At 41.3% G+C, this 20,014-nt stretch overlaps 1 non-coding gene across 1 annotated transcript; it reads right to left on the minus strand.

Annotated features, from left to right (window-relative positions):
* Positions 1-7,950: 7,950 nt before the first annotated feature.
* TRNAW-CCA (transfer RNA tryptophan (anticodon CCA)) lies at positions 7,951-8,022 on the minus strand. Its single transcript has one exon. It is a non-coding gene; the product is annotated as a tRNA-Trp (tRNA).
* Positions 8,023-20,014: the final 11,992 nt, after the last annotated feature.

Below are 20,014 nucleotides of genomic sequence, written 5' to 3' on the forward strand. Positions count from 1 at the left end.
GCAGCCCACTCCAGTATTCTTGCCTGGAGAATCCCAGGGATGGGGGAGCCTGGTGGGCTGCCATCTATGGGGTCACACAGAGTTGGACACGACTGAGGTGACTTAGCAGCAGCAGCAGCAGCAGCAGCAGGTCATATACAGCAGAGTGGACAAAGTAAGTGTTTGTCTTGTGCATCAGTTTGTTAGGGCTACTATAACAAAGTGCCACAAACTAGGTGGCTCAGAATGACAGCAATTTACTGTCCAACAGTTCTGGAGGCCAGAAGTCTGAAATCAAGGTATCAAGGACCATGCTCCCTCTGAGACAGGTAGGGAAAGGCTCTTGCCTTGCGTGTTCCTGTTTCTCTAGCCCCGAGTGTTCCTAGGCTTTGGCAGCATACCCCCATCTCTGCCTTCCTCATCGTACAGTATTCTCCCCGTCTATTCACACGGCCTTCCCTCTGTGTGTGTCCCTGTCTATGTCTACATTTTCCCTTTTTATAAAGACTTCAGTCATGTTGGACTAGGGACCACACTCATGACCTCATTTTATCTTGATTAACTGTGTAAAAACCCTGTTTCCAAATAAGGTCCCATTCTGGGGTACTGGGGGGTCAGGACTTCAACACAACTTTTTTCGGAGGACAGAGTGCCACCTGTAACATCCTGAGACCAGAGCCTCTAAAATAGAGGAAAAGGGATGGAAGATAAATTCTGATACTTCTTCCCTATGTCGCCAATCAGAGACATCATTCCTCCTTGCTTGGGGAAGAGCGAGAGGGGATCAAGGAAGTCCAGCGTGCTCCTACATCTGGAACTGAGAAATCTCCCTCCCTCTCTATGGAAAACAAAGAAGGAAGGAAGCCTTCCCATTTCCACTTGCATCTCCAAACTGCAGTCCAAAGAGGACTTTGGGAGTAAATAGGTCTTTGGAATTGCTTGTGATCCTGCCCTAGAATTTGTCAGTTGGAGTCCCTCCATCTCTCCTGGGGCTCAAAGGGCATACCTGTATGTACTGAGAACACTGGTTGCCTAGGTGCCGGGGGACTTAAGGACTCCCTGGTGTTGCATCTGGGGCCAGTTTCAGTTGGCTATGCCCTCGGGAACAAAGTTCTTTCAAGCCTAATCTTTTTGGGAGGTTGAGGAGAAAATATTCTCAGTAGTCTTAGAAACAGCTATTAGCAGTTAGTACACAATATATATTTAGATTTTTGATAAAGATTTGAAGAAAGGGAATGAATATTCAATAATGAGGGGAGAAGTGGAGATATACATGAGGCAGAGATATACATGAGGCAAAGATAACATTTCAAATAGCAATGGGTCGTGTGGGAGGGAGGCTCAAGAGAGAGGGGGTATATGTCCACGTATGGCTGATCCATGTTGTTATACGGGAGAAACCAGCACAACACTGTAAAGCAATTATCCTCCAAATAAAATTTTTTTAATTAATTTCAAAATTAGCAATGGGTAGAACAAGCTGTGTGCGCGCTAGGTCGTTTCAGTCATGTTCGACTCTTTGCCAAACTATGGACTGTAGCCCACCAGGCTCCTCTGTCCATGGAATTCTCCAGGCAAGAATACTGGAGTGGGTTGCCATTTCCTCCTCCAGGGGATCATGTTGGATTAGGGACCACACTCATGATCTCATTTTAACTTGATTACCTGTGTCTCCACCCAGGGATGGAACCCGTGTCTCATGTCTCATGTATGGGCAGGTGGGTTCTTTACCACTAGCGCCACCTGGAAAGCCCACAGAATGAGCTGGGCATCTTCGTTCGGGGAGAGGATCTACAGCTGTTACGTGTTTCCCATTTGCCTGACCTGCACTGTCTTGCTTAATCCTCATACCCTCTGAGTCTCGCTGGTGAGCTGTGGGGCAGGGCAGTCTGTCACCAGGGCTTGTCCTCTGAAGTGCTGAGCTACACAGCCTCCTTTGTCTGAAACTCAGGAGGCTGCTCTTCCTCTGCGTCCTGAGAATGGTTTGTGTCATTTCTTCCACAGCACTGAATCCATATGGAGTTGTTCCCTTTCTTGATTGTGAGCCCCTCCAGAAGGAGCTGGTCCACACACGTCTTCATTGTCTAATCTGCTGCCTGTCACCTTGTGGGTAAGTTTTTAGTGAAATCAATGAATAATTTTTTGTTAGAGAACCCTTGGAGATTTTTCTGATCTACACAGTTGTTATAATATTCGTGAACTGTGATTGCTTCACACACAGAAACAAAAACACTTAGGCTAATGATCTGCATTAGAGCAGTGACGATATGCTAACCAGTCTCTTTCGTTATTTAGAACTTTCCCCACAGTTTAAATTGAGAAAGCCCTATTTCTTCCTAGGTCTTTTCGTGGAAGTATCCAGGGTGTGGTGCTCAATGCATAGAGCCTTGGTGTCTCCAGGGAACCTGCTGAGTGGTCACTGACTCAGGCTCTTCCTAGACTAGGTAGGACAAGGGGGACTCTGGGCCACTGACACTAGAGACGTACTGACAAATCCGTTGCCCCATTCAAACCCGGCGTTCATTTAAATAGTGCATTTCGGAACACAAGAAATTAGCTGGCCTTTATGTTACATTCTGCTTCCCATGAGATGCCTAATTTTTGGAACCCATGGAGCACAGGCTTGGTCTAATAAATGCACAGAAGGACATGCACATATTAGAAGAATCTCAAATCAAAATCTAACAGCAGCTGACCATGTAACCTGCTTTGGGAAATGGAAAGGGAGACAGCCCCAGCTGTTACCTGCTTATTAAATTAAGCATCCTGGACCTTGCGCTACTCTAGGTGATGTTCTTATACAGAACAAACGGAAGAGCAAGGGGAAATACTACGTTCATGAGAAAATGGCAGGTACCGGAAGCTGCTGCTGCTGCTGCTGCTAAGTCGCCTCAGTCGTGTCCGACTCTGTGCAACCCCATAGAGGGCAGCCCACCAGGCTCCGCCGTCCCTGGGATTCTCCAGGCAAGAATACTGGAGTGGGTTGCCATTTCTTCTCCAATGCATGAAAGTGAAAATTGAAAGTGAAGTCGCTCAGTCGTGCCCGACTCTTAGCGACCCCATGGACTGGAGCCCACCAGGCTCCTCCACCCATGGGGTTTTCCAGGCAAGAGTACTTGGAAGCCAAATGGGAGGAATGGTGGCAAAGACTATATCTCATCTGTTTTCTAAACCCAAAGAGAAAAGTGAATATTACTTCTTGGTTTGGTGGTCTCTGGGCAGCTTGGCTCTTTAAATATTTGTTCAGTAGTTTCTATTTCTTCATTCATTCATCTATGCATTTATTAATTTGTTCAGGAAGCATTTGTTGTATACTACTTCGTGCTAGGCTCTAGACAGGACACTGAGGATGTAGGGATGAGTGAGCCTATTGCCTATCCTCCAGAGTTTAGGAGGAGTTTAAACACGGACATGGAGTAGACTGAAGACACTTTGAAGGCAGAGATGGAGACGTATTCATCATGGTAGCACCAATCTGTGGTATGGTGACTGCCATATAGGAGGCATTTAATAAATGTTTGTCGAATGACTCAATGAAGGTATTGGTCATACATTAATAAAGCAATTTTCACATTGTAGTGTTAAACTACTAAATATAGTTGAAGACTTCAAAAAATACTGGAAAGCTTCTTGCATGGCAGTAACTTAAATGAAATTTTCTACTTGGAAAAATATCCAATATAATTATAATATATTATAAGTATCAATATAATTTATACAATATAAATCTGTATACTGAAACCTCCATGGTGCTCTAGTGCTGCTGAGTGCTACCTATGTTTTAAATGATTCATCCTGAGTTAGAAGTCCCAGGGTAGAGTGTTCTTCCTTAATACTAGTTAATATTTTTTTTCAGTTGTGGCTCAACCTGAGTGAAACAACTGACATTAAAAAGGCATCAATTGTTCTAGTCACTTCGGTGAAAAGACCATGGCATGGGTTGACAGTCACTGTGAGGACATTTGAAACAGCTCATGTGTTTGTATTCTTATTGATTTCTGATAGCACTTTAAAAATAGAAGCCATAAATTATGTATAGCCAAGAACTATTAAGAACTTCAAGGGAACTACACTTAAAATAAATGGCCCTAGAACTGTAAAGTCAGCTGGCTTAGAGTAAGAATTTCTAACAATAATTCATTTCTAGCTGTTACTAGTCATGCTTATGGTCTTGGAGGATGCTAAGAGGGATCTCTGGTGTGGCTACAGCCATGGGTCAGATGCCAGCTGTGGATGGGACACATATAACCTAAACCCTGCCTAGGGCTAGGGTTTGTTTTTGCAAGTGGCTCCAGGGCCACGCTAATGTCCACAGATGACTGCCCACAGAAGGCCACCGAGTTCCTCTCGTGAGACTATCCTTGATAGCTGAGCAGTGGTCTCATGTCGTGTGCGGAAATTTCAGAAAAGCATGAGATAGGACTGTGTTGGTCAATATCAGGGCCAGTGGCACTGCTCGTTTGGGCATGCTGCAGCCGTAGCTTGTCCCTTAGCTGCGTAAAGAGGACTCGAGTCAACAGCTACCCTGCAACAAAGTAGTTAGCATGCACATTAAGTTCTCCTAGTTAGAGAAGTCTGTAGACAAAGGATTGGAATAGGCACGTACATGATGTGGTCCCCTTACAGTTCAGGCTTAACAATATGTGACGATTTGATTTGAGGCATTTTGAAAGATAACATTCCTTAACACCACCTAACGACAGTGGAGTTATCGTAACACATAGAAACAGGTACAGGAGTTCTTTAATGCCTTCTCACTGCGCAAGCAGAGGAAGATGTCCAGAAGAAGGTGGAGCAAGTTGTACAATCTGTATGGAGAACAGAGGGAAGCATACAGATAGCTTCTGCCTATCACGCACAGGGAGTTTGTGGTCACCTGTACTTAGCCTTCTTTTGCTAGAACCAGGCAGAGAACAAGCTAGTTGTTTTTCTGAAGAATGGCTGAGTGACCAGGGCTGGATAAGAATCTCTGGGCATCACCTGGCTCAGTGACAATTAGAAGGGACATTCTGGCCCTTTTAAAAAACTCATCAAAGGTCAGGGATGGAGAATCTGGAAAATGGTTGGCCAAATGTTCTGAGACCTTTCCTCTGGGCATGTAATGTAGAAGTATAGTTCATTTTTTCAACTAATATTTGAACTAGCATGTAGTCTTTGCTACATGCTAGTTACCAGAACTACACTGGTAAATGAGAGATCCATCCTACCTTGATGGAACCTACTATTATCCAGCAAGGGGGCAATTTTCAAACCAAGCCACCAGATTAAATATATATTTTCAAACAGTGATATGTCTAACAAAAGAAGTATAGGATACTTTGTGAGGCCTTGTTATAGGAGAACCTAGTTTAGATTTGGGGCTAAGGAAGGCCCTACTTTGAGTAAATGACATTCAGCTGATAGCTGAAGGCTGGACTTGGAGTTAGCAGAGTCTGTGCGTGTGTACATGTGCCTGTGTGTGTGAAGAGTGTGAGTGCTGGGGACATTGGGAAATGTCGTGGGCTGAAGGAGCAGCAAAGGTCTCATGGGGGAAGCTTGACTCTTTGCAGAACTAAAAGCAAGCCGGGGTGGTTGTCATGGGATGTGTGAGTCAGAGATGGGTATGAGTTGAAGTGGGAGATAGGCAGGATCCACAGCATTCAGGACTTTTGTGGAACATCCTAAGGATGGAGTGTGTTTGTTGGTGACCTGCGGTAAGAAGATATGATGGGGTGTACCCCAGCTGTTAACCTGAAGAATGATGCTTCTCAGCAGTGGTTCTTGAAAGTGAACCAGGATGGAAGTGTGACCTTGGGTGAAATGTCAGTGAGACAGGGTCACATTTCATAACACATTTTATAGATTATCAGTGACTGTGATAGAGCTTTATCGAGGTTGTGGAAAAGGAATGCAATCACGCAGGAAAATACTTCATGTTGACTTGACGTCCCCCAAACCTCAAATACCATGAGCACACGTGCAGACATCCAGGAAGGCAGAAGCCGTGAACACCAGGGTCCCTTCCGAATCTGAGTCTGCAAGCAGTTGTTCACTCCACATCCTGCCCTGCTAGAACCTCTCCTCGTAAGCGCTCTCTCCTGCCCCTCAGTTTAGGAGATAGGAGAGGAGTTTAAATAACTCACTCTCAGGACTCTTCTCTTAAGCTTGAAAAAAAATTTTTTTCTTGTATGTTTCTTTGGAAAGGGAAATAGAAAATACCAAGCTGCAAAATCTCTGACAGTGAGAAGAAATACCTCTGGTGCTGCCCACATTTGCAAAGCTTGGGCCGGGATTTTTTTTTTTTTAATCAATATTTTTCTTATTGAAGTGTAATTGATTTACAATGTCATGCTCATTTCTGCTGTACAGCAAAGTGATTCAGTAATACATTATATCTGCATTCTTTTTTATGTTCTTTTCCACTACGGTTTATCATAGGATATTGAATAAAATTTTCTGTGCTCTAAAGTAGGACCTTGTTACTTATCCATTGGGATTTTGCTTTTGATTAAGATTTTAACAAGGAGCGTGTATCTTATGAGATGTTTATTTTAAGTCCCTAATTTAGCATGTTTTGCATTTCACTTGGGGAAGTGACTTTTCTCTTAAAACTGGTGAATGGTAAGCATATGCAGTTATGTGTTGAAACCTACAACCCCAATGAACCAGATAAAACATTATGGATTAGTAGAGGAAAGCGTTATCATTTCAAGTTATGTTTCTATGAGTTCAACCAGCAAATATTAATAAAAGTTGTCACTTAAAAGCATTATTCATAGGCTACCAGATGGATTATATATAATCTATTGTCTACAGATATATCAGGTTAGAAGAGTAATGAATTTTTGGCTTTAAGTAAATACAGATCTCAACCATGATTGTTTTGAAATGAATCTGAATGAGTTGGAGAGGCAATGGACAACTGTTTCAAAAGACAGAATGAAAACAAAAATATGATAGGAATTCACAGTATATATGAATTCTGCCCAATAGATGGCCAAGTCTCCATTCCTAAACCAGTAAATCTAAATTAATACTTATCCCATTATATGCCTTAATTCATAGAAAAATAGCTTTCCTTTCCTCTGTTTCACTTGCTTAATCTTAAGAAAAATAGAAGATAATAATAATCTTGACTGCTAGAAGTATGACCATGAAAAAAAAATGATTCTAAAACCATTGGCAGATCCAATGGATTGACAACATTGAATAGTATGAGGTTTGAACAAATATTTCTCAAGTCCTATTTGCAATAGAACTATGAAGCTGGCCTTCTAGAGAGCACAGCCTGGTCATTTTTATCCCCTAGCTAGTCTGTCTTGAACAGTGAGACTGGATATAGCCAGCTGAACTAGACTGTCTGACCATAAAATGTGATAGAAAGGAGATGAAAAGAGACTCAGTGTTCCATAAAAACTTCATCATTACTAATGCTGGTTCTCTATTGCCCATTGATTCCCATTTCAAAAATCCAGAGGATTCCATCCTAGAGCACAAGGGAAACGAGCACTACTCAGCTGTGAAAATGGCATGGAGGTGAGAGGGTAAAAGTCTGATTGCCATTCAGAGCACAAATGATTTCAAATGCTTTACTGTGTTTTGGGCTTCCCTGATGGGTCAGTAGGTCAAGAATTCACCTGCAATGCAGGAGACCTAGGTTCAATAATTGTTTCAAAACAACTTTTCTTTACAGTTACTTAGTTGTCAAGAAACTTAAGGACCCATTTAGGTAGCATGCTAATATTTAAGGAATGATCCCTAAAAAGCGTTGTTCTAAAGATTTATTAAATAATATTTGAGAAGTGCTAATAAAGAAGGAAATGATTTGACCACGCTAATCACTGTTTTATTTAGAATTGTATGAAGTGAAGTTGCTCAGTCGTGTCTGACTCTTTGCAACCCCATGGACTGTAGCCTACCAGGCTTCTCCGTCCATGGGATTCTCCAGGCAAGAATACTGGAGTGGGTTACCATTTCCTTCTCCAGGGGATCTTCCCGACCCAGGGATCGAACCCGGGTCTCCTGCATTGGAGGCAGACACTTTAACCTCTGAGCCACCAGGGAAGAATTGTATAGAGAGTTCTAATTTTACAATATGTGTTAGTGCTTTTTCTGGTGTTACACACTAAGTCACTTCAGTCGTGTATGACTCTGTGTGACCCTATGGACTGTAGCCTGCAAGGCTCCTCTGTCTATGGGATTCTCCAGGCAAGGATACTGGAGTGGGTTGCCATGCCCTACTTCAGGGTATCTTCCCGACCCAAGGATCGAACCCACATCTCTTATGTCTCCTTCGTTGGCAGGCGAGTTCTTTCCCACTAGCACCACCTGGGAAGTCCAAAGTACACCAGAGCATTATTAAAATAGAAAATGTTGGGAATTCCCTGGCAGTCCAAAGGTTAGGACTCAGCACTTTCACTGCAGGGGCCCAGGCTCAATCCTTGGTCAAGGAACTAAGATTCTGTAAGCCACGCATGGTATGGCCAAAAAAGAAATAAAGAAAGAAAATGTTATGCAATTTCTGTATTTTAATATCTCACACTTTATAACCTCCCAACAACAAGTTGTGATGTTCCTAAAAATAAAAACAAATAAATGCTAGGAACACAAGCTACATAACTTCTTCAATAAACTGGGTGTTCCTGATATAGCTATAATCAAGAAAAGAACTGTCTTGTTTGCAGATGACATGATACTATACACAGAAAATCCCAAAGATGCCCCAGAAAGCTACTAGAGCTCATCAGTGAATTCAGTGAAGTCGCAGGATACAAAATTAATATACAGAAATCAGTTGCATTTCTATATACTAATAACGAACTATCAGAAAGAGAATTCAAGGAAACAATTCCATTTACCATTGCATCGAAAAGAATAGAATACCTAGAAATAAACCTATGTAAAGAGGCAGAAGACTTTTATTCCAAAACTGTAGGATGCTTATGAAAGAAACTGAAGAACAAATAAACAGATGGACAGATATACTGTGTTTCTGAATTGGAGAAATCAATGTTGTCAAAATGACCATACCACCCAAGGCAATCTATAGATTCAGTGCAATTACTTTCAAAAATACCAAAGGTATTTTTCACAGAACTAGAAAAATAATTTTAAAATCTATATGGAAACACAAAAGACCCTGAATAGCCCAAACAATCTTGAGAAACAGGAAGAGAGCTAAAAGAATCAGGCACCCTGGATATTCAGACTATACTACAAAATGACAGTAATCAAAACAGTATGGTACTGGCACAAAAATAAACACCTAAATCAATGGAACAGACTAGAGAGCCCAGAAATAAACCCATGTGCTTGTGGCTAGTTAATCTACAACAAAGGAGGTGAGAGATATACAATGGAAAACAGACAGTCTCTTCAATAAGCAGAGCTGAGAAAACTGACAGCTACATGTAAAAGAATGAAATTAGAATATTCTATAACACCATGTAAAAAATAAACTCAAAATGGATTAAATACTAAATGCAAGACCGGAAACCATAAAACTCCTAGAAGAAAACATGGGCAGAACACTGACATAAATTGTTTGGCATAATCTATCTCCTCAAATGAAATAGAAGCAAAAATAAACAACTGAGACCTAATTAAACTTAAAAACTTTTGTACAGCAAAGGAAATCATCAACAAAATGAAAAGACAGTCTACTGAATAGGAGATAGTATTTGCAAGTGATATGACCAATAAGGGGTTAATATACAAAATATGTAAACAACTCACATAACTTAATGCCAAAAAAAGAAACAATTTGATTAAAAAGTGGGCAGGAGACCTGAATGGATATTTTTCCAAGGAAGATATACAATGGCTAATTATATTGCTAATCAGTAGGGAGATGTAAATGAAAACCACAATGAGATGTTGCCTCATAACTGCCGGAATTACTATCATCATAAAGGCTACAACTAACAAATGTTGGTTAGGGTGTAGAGAAAAGGGAACCCTGGTACACTGTTGGTGGGAATGTGAATTGGTGCAGCCACTGTGGAAAACAGTATAGAGGTTCCTCAAAAAACTAAAGATAAGGAGTTGCCTGGGGACCTAGTGTTTAGGATTCTGGCTTTCACTGCTGTGGCCCAGGTTCCACCGCGGTCAGGGAACTGAGATCCTTCAAGCCATGTGGCATGACCAAAAAAAAAAAAAAACAAAAACACAACAAACTAAAAAATAGAACTACCGTATGACCCAGGCTTCCCATCAGGAGACACAGGAGATGTGGGTGCGATCCCTGGGTCAGGAAGATCCCCTGGAGAAGAAAACGACAACCCACTCCAGGATTCTTGCCTGAAAAATCCCACGGACTGAGGATTCTGGTGTGCTAAAGACCAATGAGTCTCAAAGAGTTGGACACAACTGAATGACTAAGCATAGCACCGTATGACCCACAATTCCACTCCTGGGTATACGGCCAAGGAAAAATTACCCTCAGAAACACTAATTCAAAAAGATACATGCATCCCAAGTTTCATGGCAGCATTATTTACAAATAGACAAGATACGGAAGCAACCTATGTTGTCGTCAACGGATGAAATAGATAAAGAAGATGTGGTGTATATATATGCTGCTGCTGCTGCTGCTGTCGCTTCAGTCGTGTCTGACTCTGTGTGACCCATAGATGGCAGCCCACCAGGCTCCTCTGTCTCTGGGATTCTCCAGGTGAGAACACTGGAGTGGGGTGCCATTTCCTTCTCCAATGCATGAAAGTGAAAACTGAAAGTGAAGTTGCGCAGTCGTGTCCGACTCTTAGCGACCCCATGGACTGCAGCCCACCAGGCTCCTCCGTCCATGGGATTTTCCAGGCAAGAGTACTGGAGTGGGGTGCCACTGCCTTCTCCACTATATATATATATATACACCATATATTAATACATACACACGTAAAATGGAATACTAGTCAGCCATTTAAAAAATGACATTTTCCCATTGTAGCAACATGGATAAACTTAGAGGGTGTTACGCTAAGTGTAATGAGTCAGACAGAGAAAGACAAAAACTTATATCACTAATATGTGATATACAAAAAATACAATAAACTAGTGAATAGAGCAAAACAGAAGCAGATTCATAGGAATAGAGACAAACCAGTGGTTGCCAGTGGGGAGAGGGAAAAGGGGGCAAAATAGGAGTAGGAGAGTAACAAGTTAAAAACTAAGCTAAGCTAAGCTAAGCTAAGTCACTTCAGTCGTGTCCAACTCTGTGTGACCCCATAGACGGCAGCCCACCAGGCTCCCCTGTCCCTGGGATTCTCCAGGCAAGAACACTGGAGTGGGTTGCCATTTCCTTCTCCAATGCATGAAAGTGAAAAGTGAAAGGGAAGTCGCTCAGTCGTGCTCGACTCTTAGCGACCCCATGGACTGGAGCCTACCAGGCTCCTCCGTCCATGGGATTTTCCAGGCAAGAGTACTGGAGTGGGGTGCCATTGCCTTCTCTGGTTAAAACTATTAGGTACAAAATAAGCTACAAGGTGGTGGGGGTTGCAAAATTATATAATCTCTTTGAAAAACCATTTGTTAGTTTCAACTAGGGTTATGTTTCATGATACAGCAATTCCACCTTTTATCCTCCAAAGAAATGAATGTATATACTCTCTTATTTGTAAATTATATTCATGGCAGCTTTATTCATAATATCCCAAAGATAAAAGAATGCAAGTGCTTATCACACAAACAGACAAATAAATTGTGATAATTTATGTAATGGAATACTACCCATCAATTAAAACCAAAATAGTTCTAACATAAGGAGAAATCTCACAGACACTCTATTGTGTGAAAGAAGCCGGATACAAAAGACATCTAGTATGTGATTGTATTTATATACAGTTTAAGAACAAGCAAAACTAAGAGATGTTTTTAGAAGTCAGAATAGTGATCAACCCATCAGGGAAAAGAGAGAAAAGTGCACGAGACTTTTACAGGAAATATTCTATTGTTTTATCTCAGTGGTGGTTATTAAGATATATACATATGTAAAAATTCAAACTATAATGCTTACAATTAGTACATTTTATGCACTTTACTATATGTATGTTATTACTGAGTAAAATAAAGTTGATCAAGTCTGCAATCAATTAATCAATAAGCTGTTAGGGCATATTGTACAATACAGGGAATGTAGCTGATATTTTATAATAGCTATAAATGGAGTATAGCCATTAAAATTGTGAATCACTATTATTGTATACCGATAGCATATAATACTGTACTTTAATAAAAGAAAGTAAAAACAAGTAAATGCTGAGAGTACAAGGTACATAACTTCTTCAGTAAACTGAGAGTTTCTAATACAGCTATTAACAAAAAAAGAAACTTCAGATGAACCTATTTGCAGGGAAGGAATGGAGACACAGATGTAGAGAAAAGACTTGTGGTCCTGGTCGGGGAAGGAGACTGTGGGATGATTGACGTATATACACTATTATGTGTAAAATAGATGGCTGGTGGGAAGTTGCTGTATAAGATAGGGAGTCCAGCCTGGCACTCTGTGCTCACCTAGAGGGGTGGGGTGGGGGACGAGAGGGAGGCTCAACAGAGAGGGGCTATGCATATAATTATGGCCGATTCACATTGTTGTATGGCAGAAACCAACACGACATTGTAAAGCAATCTTCCTTCAATTATAAAAAATAAAATAAAATAATAAAAAAATGAAAAAGAGAGAGAAAAAAATAAATAAATGTAAAAATTTTTAATAAAAAAAAAGAAAAGAGGCTTCTGAAATTGTAACTAAAATTAACTTTGCATATCCTATATATTTCACTTATGTTAATAAATAAGTCAGATGAAGTCTAAAATTCTGTTATTTATTTTAAATTTTACTTTATTTTTTGGCAGCACTGCACAGTATGCAGTACCTTCCCTGACCAGGGATCAAACCTGTGCCCTCTACAGTGGATGCATGAAGTCTTAGCCATTGGCCCACCAGAGAAGTTCTGTTAAATTATTTTAAAAGGAGCAAACATCTAGATCCTGAGCTATTTGGGAGTTACAGCAATTTACACGTACAGTTGAGAGGCCCCATCCTCTTGCCTTGCTCCTACCAGCTGCCTTTATCTGAATACTCTTCATGTGACAGTGTGAAAAATGGAGGAAAAGGTGGTCATTTGAAATAGTTTCTTTGGATTCCTTGGCAGAGGAACAAACTCACTGCCAAAAATATCACAAATTCTTGCCATGAAGCAATAATAAAACTTTTTTAACTCAACTGTGGTTATTTTCATGAAAACAGTGACAGGCTATTTTCCTGGACTCCAAAATCACTGCAGACTATGACCACAGCCATGAAATTAAAAGATGCTTGCTCCTTGGAAGAAAAGCTATGACAAACCTAGATAATGTATCAAAAAGCAGAGACATCACTTTGCTGACAAAGGTACATATATTCAAAGCTATGGTTTTTCCAGTGGTCATGTATGGATGTGAGTTCAGTTCAGTTCAGTTCACTCAGTCGTGTCCAACTCTTTGCGACCCCATGAACTGCAGCACACCAGGCCTCCCTGTCCATCACCAACTCCCAGAGTCCACCCAAACCCATGTTCATTGAGTCGGTGATGCCATCCAACCATCTCATCCTCTCACATATATAGTCCAACTCTCACATCCATACATGACCACTGGAAAAACTATAGCCTTGACTACACAGACCTTTGTTGGCAAAGTAATGTCTCTGCTTTTTAATATGGTGTCTAGGTTGGTCATAACTTTCCTTCCAAAGAGAAAGCGTCTTTTAATTTCATGGCTGCAATCACCATCTGCAGTGATTTTGGAGCCCAGAAAAATAAAGAAAAATAAAAATATGAATGTGAGAGTTGGGCCATAAAGAAGGATGAGCACTGAAGAATTGATGCTTTTGAACTGTGGTGTTTCAGAAGACTCTTGAGAGTCCCTTGAATTGAAAGGAGATCAAACAAGTCAATCCTAAAGGAAATCAACCCTGCATGTTTATTGAAAGGACTGTTGCTGAAGCTGAAGCTCTAATATTTTGGCCACCTGATGTGAAGAGCCGATTTGAAAAGACCCTGATGCTAGGAAAGACTGAAGGCAGGAGGAGAAGGGGACGACAGAGGATGAGATGGTTGGATGGCATCATCAACTCAACGGACATGAGTTTTGAACAAATTCCAGGAGATAGTGAAGGACAGGGAAACCTGACGTGCTGCAGCTCATGGGGTTGCAAAGAGCTGGACAGGACTGAGTGACTGAACAACAAAATGTTTATTTTAAGGTACTTGATACATTTTATTTGCTGAAAGAAAGGCCTTATTAACAAATGCTTTTTCATACTATGTTGATATACTGATGCATAAGAATATAAGCTCTATCTAACTGTGGGAGTTAACTTCAATTACCTTGAAAGATTTGAAAGGGTTTATTGTGCCTTCCCTGGTGGCTCAGACAGTAAAACGTCTGTCTGCAATGCTGGAGACCCAGGTTCGATCCCTGGGTCGGGAAGATCCCCTGGAGAAGGAAATGGCAACCCACTCCAGTACTCTTGTCTGGAAAATCCCATGGACAGAGGAGCCTGGTAGGTTACAGTCCATGGGGTTGCAAAGAACTGGACACGACTGAGCTACTTTGCTTATTGCATTTTTAAACATTTTAGATAAAGCACAAAAATGTTATTTTTACCCTACTGATTAATTCTAACACCTAAGGTTATGTTTCCCACAAGACCTATGGTTGGACTTTGGATCGTAGAATTTCTACATCCTGTGCTTCTACATCGTCCAGTTCTCTGTGGTTCATGCCATAGATTGCTAGAGTCTCTTAGAAGAAGGAAAATTAGTCAATTGTTTTTTTTAATTTCAGTAGTTCTAGTAACTGAGGTGATAGCAATAGAAGTAATAAGCTTCTTTCCTTGTGTTTTCACCCACACTTCTTTTTGCCCTCAGTTCTCAATATTATTTTTACACAACTTCTATAAGTTGTACTAAGCAATAAAATAATAAAAGTCTCGAGATATGGTCCATATGTCCTAGGCAGTTTACATCTAAAGAATTAGTAAGCGTCTCTGAGACTTGGCAGAGCCTTTCAAGTGGGATTTGCCTCAGTTCTGCTTTAAAGAACAAAGCTGTGATCAATGGCATATAAAGTACTCTCATATTTTCACACCATTGAACAATTTGGTCTACCTTCAGTCTGTAATTTACTTCTGGAACTCTGAAGTATTTTGAGTGTGTTGTCATTCTGGATAAAATGAGCTGTGTAAATAACAGGTAAGGTGGAGACTGCCAACTGTCTACTAGATCCTGTTCCACATTTTAAACTATAGACTTCCAGGTAAGGCCATGGCTAACAGGCTAGGAATGCCATTTCCAAACTTCCTGATGGCTAGTTACGGCCATGAATTTCAGGTCTGCCTAACAGAATGTAACCGGAAGTGATGTGTGCCGTTTCCTGGTTCAGACTGTGCAACACGATGTGTGAATTCCTCTCTGCTCTTTCCCATCTCCAGGAGTCAAACATGGACCATGCTTGGACCAGGTCTCAACCATGTAGGTAAGCAAAACACCTAAACTATGGAGAAGAAACAAGAGTCGTTCATTCTTGCAACTTATATTTACTGAAAGGTAGGCTTTAAATGCAGGCTGCGTTCTAAATTCTGGCCATACATCAGTGAACCAGAGACCAAAGTCTTCGCTCCCCTTGAGCACAAATGGGCAATAAAGAATAAGGAAATATAATACATAGTTTGTTAGAAATAAATGTTAAGGAGAAAAAAATAAAATATAAAGCAAGGAAGGGAGACTTGAAATCCTGACTGGCTATTTAGGTGATCATAGGCAACTAAAGGGAGAAGGCAATGGCACCCCACTCCAGTACTGTTGCCCGGAAAATCCCATGGATGGAGGAGCCTGGTGGGCTGCAGTCCATGGGGTTGCTGAGAGTCGGACACGACTGAGCGACTTCACTTTCACTTTCCACTTTCATGCATTGGAGAAGGAAATGGCAACCCACTCCAGTGTTCTTGCCTGGAGAATCCCATGAACAGAGAAGCCTGGTAGGCTGCAGTCCATGGAGTTGCACAGAGTCGGACATGACTGAAGCGGCTTGGCAGCAGCAGGCAACTAAATGAGACAAAATAGTGGTATAGACAAGGCAATGGGAGAAGAAGCTGCTGCATTCTGAATGTTTTGAAGGCAGATCCAAGGAGGTTTGCCAGGGAACTGGAAACGAGGTGTGGGAGAGATCAAAAAAAAGGAGTCGAGGTTAACATAAAGGTTGTTTTCCCTTGAGGAGTTTGGCAAAATAGTGTTGTTGTTGATTAAGACTGGGACGACAGTAGGAGGGTTTGGAGGGAAATATTCAAAACTCAGTTTTGAATACTGAGGTTGTGATGCCTATTAGATGCCAATGGAGGTGTTAAGTGATCAGTAAAATGCGGGTCTAAAGTTCACAAGAGAGATCCAGACTACCAATATTTGTTTGGAAGTCATCAATATAGCTGCTATTGACTTTATTTGGCCGTGCTGGGTGTTCGTTGCCACGCTGGCTTCTCTCTACTTGCAGCGAGCCGGGGTGTACTCTTCAGTTGGGCGGGCCTCTCATTGCGGGGGCTTCTCCCGCCAGGGAGCACAGGCTCTAGGGCTCACCGGCTCAGGAGTTGCAGCTCCCAGGCTCTGGAGCACAGGCTCAAGAGTTGTGGTGCAGGTGCTTAATTGCTCCACAGCGGGTGGGATCTTCCCAGACTGGTGACAAACCTGTGTCTCCTGCATTGGCAGGCGAATTCTTTACCAGCGAAACACCAGGGAAGCCCTATTTCTTTTGTATGAATGTAAATATTTTTTATTTCGCTATTTAGTACCACAAGACTGGATGAGATGACCTAGGGAGTGAATGATACAGAAAACAGAAATAGCCCAAGGAGTGAACTCTGTACCTTTAGAGGGATGGCTGATGAGGGACAACTAGCCCCACCTCCAAAAACCGAGAAGGAGCAGCAAAAACGATAGGAGGTATACAGTGTCATTTAAACATATTCAAGGTTTGCTGGGGCTTTCCCAGGTGGCGCTGTGGTAAAGAACCCGCCTGCCAATGCAGGAGAGGTAAGAGATGTGGGTCCAATCCCTGGATGGGGAAAATCCCTTGGAGAAGGGCATGGCAACCCACTCCAGTGTTCTTGCCTGGAGAATCCGGTGGACAGAGGAGCCTGGTGGGCTCCAGTCTATAGCATCATAGCTCAGACAGTAAAGCGTTTGCCTACAAGGCGGGAGGCCCTGGGTTCGATCCCTGGGTCGGGAAGGTCCCCTGGAGAAGGAAATGGCAACCCACTCCAGTATTCTTGCCTGGAAAATCCCATGGACTGAGAAGCCTGGTAGGCTACAGTCCATGGGGTCGCAAAGAGTCGGACACAACTGAGGGACTTCACTTTCTAAAGTGACTTAGCACGCACGAATGCATATAGGTAGATAGATAAAGGCAACGGAATGCCGCTCAGTCATAAAAAAGAATAAAATTGTGCCATTTGCAACAACATGGATGGACCTGGAGGGTGAGGTAAGTCAGACAGAGAAAGACAAATACTGTATGCTCTCACTTAGATTAGAATCTAAAAACCAAAGCAAGCATGAATATAGCAAAATAGAAACAGATTCATTGATATGGAGAACAAACTGGTCGTTATCAGTAGGGAGAGGGATGAGAGGAGGGACAAGATAGTGGCAGGCAGTTAAGAAGTACAAACTACTATGTATAAAATAAATAAGCTGCTGCTGCTGCTGCTAAGTCACTTCAGTTGTGTCCAACTCTGTGCGACCCCATGGACTGCAGCCCACCAGGCTTCTCCGTCCATGGGATTCTCCAGGCAAGAACACTGGAGTGGGTTGCCATTTCCTTCTCCAATGCAGGAAAGTGAAAAGTGAAAATGCAGCCGCTCAGTCATGTCCGACTCTTAGTGACCCCATGGACTGCAGCCCATCAGGCTCCTCCGTCCATGGGATTTTCCAGGCAAGAGTACTGCAGTGGGGTGCCATTGCCTTCTCCCTAAATAAGCTAGATGGGTATATTGTATAGCACAGAGAATGTAGCCAATATTTTATAATGACTAAGTATAATGTATAAGAATCATGAATCACAAAGTTGAACACCTGAAACTAATATAATATTGTAAATGAACTAAAAAAAAATTTTAAAGAAGAACACAGTCACTTGGGAGACAGCTATAAGCTGTGTGTGTGTGTGAATGTTAGAGATTAAGGCATACTTCCTTATTGTATGATTCCATCTTGCACGCTATTCTTTCTCCAGAGACCTGGCTTAATGACATCAGTCTCTACACTCTGACCTGAGGCATCAGGTCAGAAGGTGAAAAGTGAAAGTGAAGTCACTCAGTCGTGCCCAACTCCTAGCAACCCCATGGACTGCAGCCCACCAGGCTCCTCCATCCATAGGATTTTCCAGGCAAGAGTACTGGAGTGGGTTGCCATTAAACCTACCACTTCCTAATTCTGTGACCTTGGGCAAATTTTTAAATATTGCTTAGCCTCAGTCCTCTTGTTCTTAAAATGTGAATAAATCAGTTAATTGAGTGGATTAAATGAGATAATATATAAAAATGCTTAGTATACATTAAGGACCTGGCATATAATAGGGTCCAGTGAATTGTCTCATCATCATATTCATTTTTATTACTAGGGGATATGCTGACAGTAATGACTTATATATAGGAGTAGTTGACTATTCCAAAGACATTAAATGATAAGAACTTTTTCAGATACTGCATAATTGAAGAACATTGCAGTTCTCAGGAAACCAAGTACAAGGAGACTAAAAATAAATCCTACACCCTTTTTTACAGGGGGCCTTCAGACAGAGATTCATTTTAAATCTGAGAAAAACTATGTATCTTAAGCAGTATCTTCTTACCATAGGTGATTATGTACTCTCCAGATTTTTCTCATGAATCATAATAATCAGATCTACTTTTAAAATCATATATGTTACTAGTGGTCATAATGCCGGCACCAATAGTTGGTTATTCAAAGAGAGTCCCAGGTCAAGCTCTCAGTTCTTGTGAAAATGCCTCCTCAATCCCCAAACCCATCCAATTGGGAACTCTAATTCTTAAGATTTTAAATTTGTTTGTTAAAAACCTACAGATAATTTCACTTCACTTTGGAATATGTTTTTGCTTTTACAGTTGAATATGAACTGTTCTGATTCCTTAGAATTTATATATTAAGAGAAATAAAGCCATATTAAATTTCTGGCTGAGATGTTTTCAACTTCCTTACTTTTACTCATTCATCTAACCTTAGCTTTTCTGCTGGCTGTAAGCAGTTTCCTCCCTCTGACTACCACAAAGCACTGGCCTGATATGTTTTGTTTTGTTTTGTTTCCCCTTGCTTTTCAGATTTTGTGACTTCCATCTCCATGTTTTGAAAAGTCTCTGGCTTATTCATTATTAAGTGATAGATATTGCTACTCTCAGGATTTTCACTAAAACTGTGTGTAAATCTGAAAAAGAGTCTTTGGATCATCTACTTGGAAATCCCGATTCTAGTGTTCATCTATATTGTAGAGCCATGAATCCTCATTTATTAGTAAATATTTTGTATTGCCATTTATGTTCCTACTTTTAAAATTATAGTTTACTTGCAAGTCAAGCCTGATGTATTTAAAGAGTTTGCTTCATGAAATATGTGTTGGTGCATATTCCTTTTACAGGAAAAAAAAATGATGGAGGATTTTTAAAAATAATACTTTTTAAAGAATTTGAACTGCAGGTATGTCATGAAGTCCTTAATTTTCAAATACTTTTGTATCCTCAAAGCCTAACACAGAGCGTGATCCTTGCAGGCCCTTGGTGAGGGTTTGTTGCTGTTCAGTCACTCAGTCGTGTCCAACTCCTTGTGACCCAAGGACTGCAGCAAGTCAGGCTTCCCTGTCCTTCACTATCTCCTGAAGTTTGCTCAGACTCAAGTCCATTGAATCACTGATGCCATCCAACTATCTCATTCTCTGATGTCCCCTTCTCCTCCTGCCCTCAGTCTTTGCTAGCATCATGGTCTTTTTCAGTGAGTCAGTTCTTCGTATCAGGTGG

This window comes from Bos mutus, chromosome 6 (assembly GCF_027580195.1).
Source record: "Bos mutus isolate GX-2022 chromosome 6, NWIPB_WYAK_1.1, whole genome shotgun sequence".
In the NCBI taxonomy this organism is placed as follows: Eukaryota; Metazoa; Chordata; class Mammalia; order Artiodactyla; family Bovidae; genus Bos; species Bos mutus.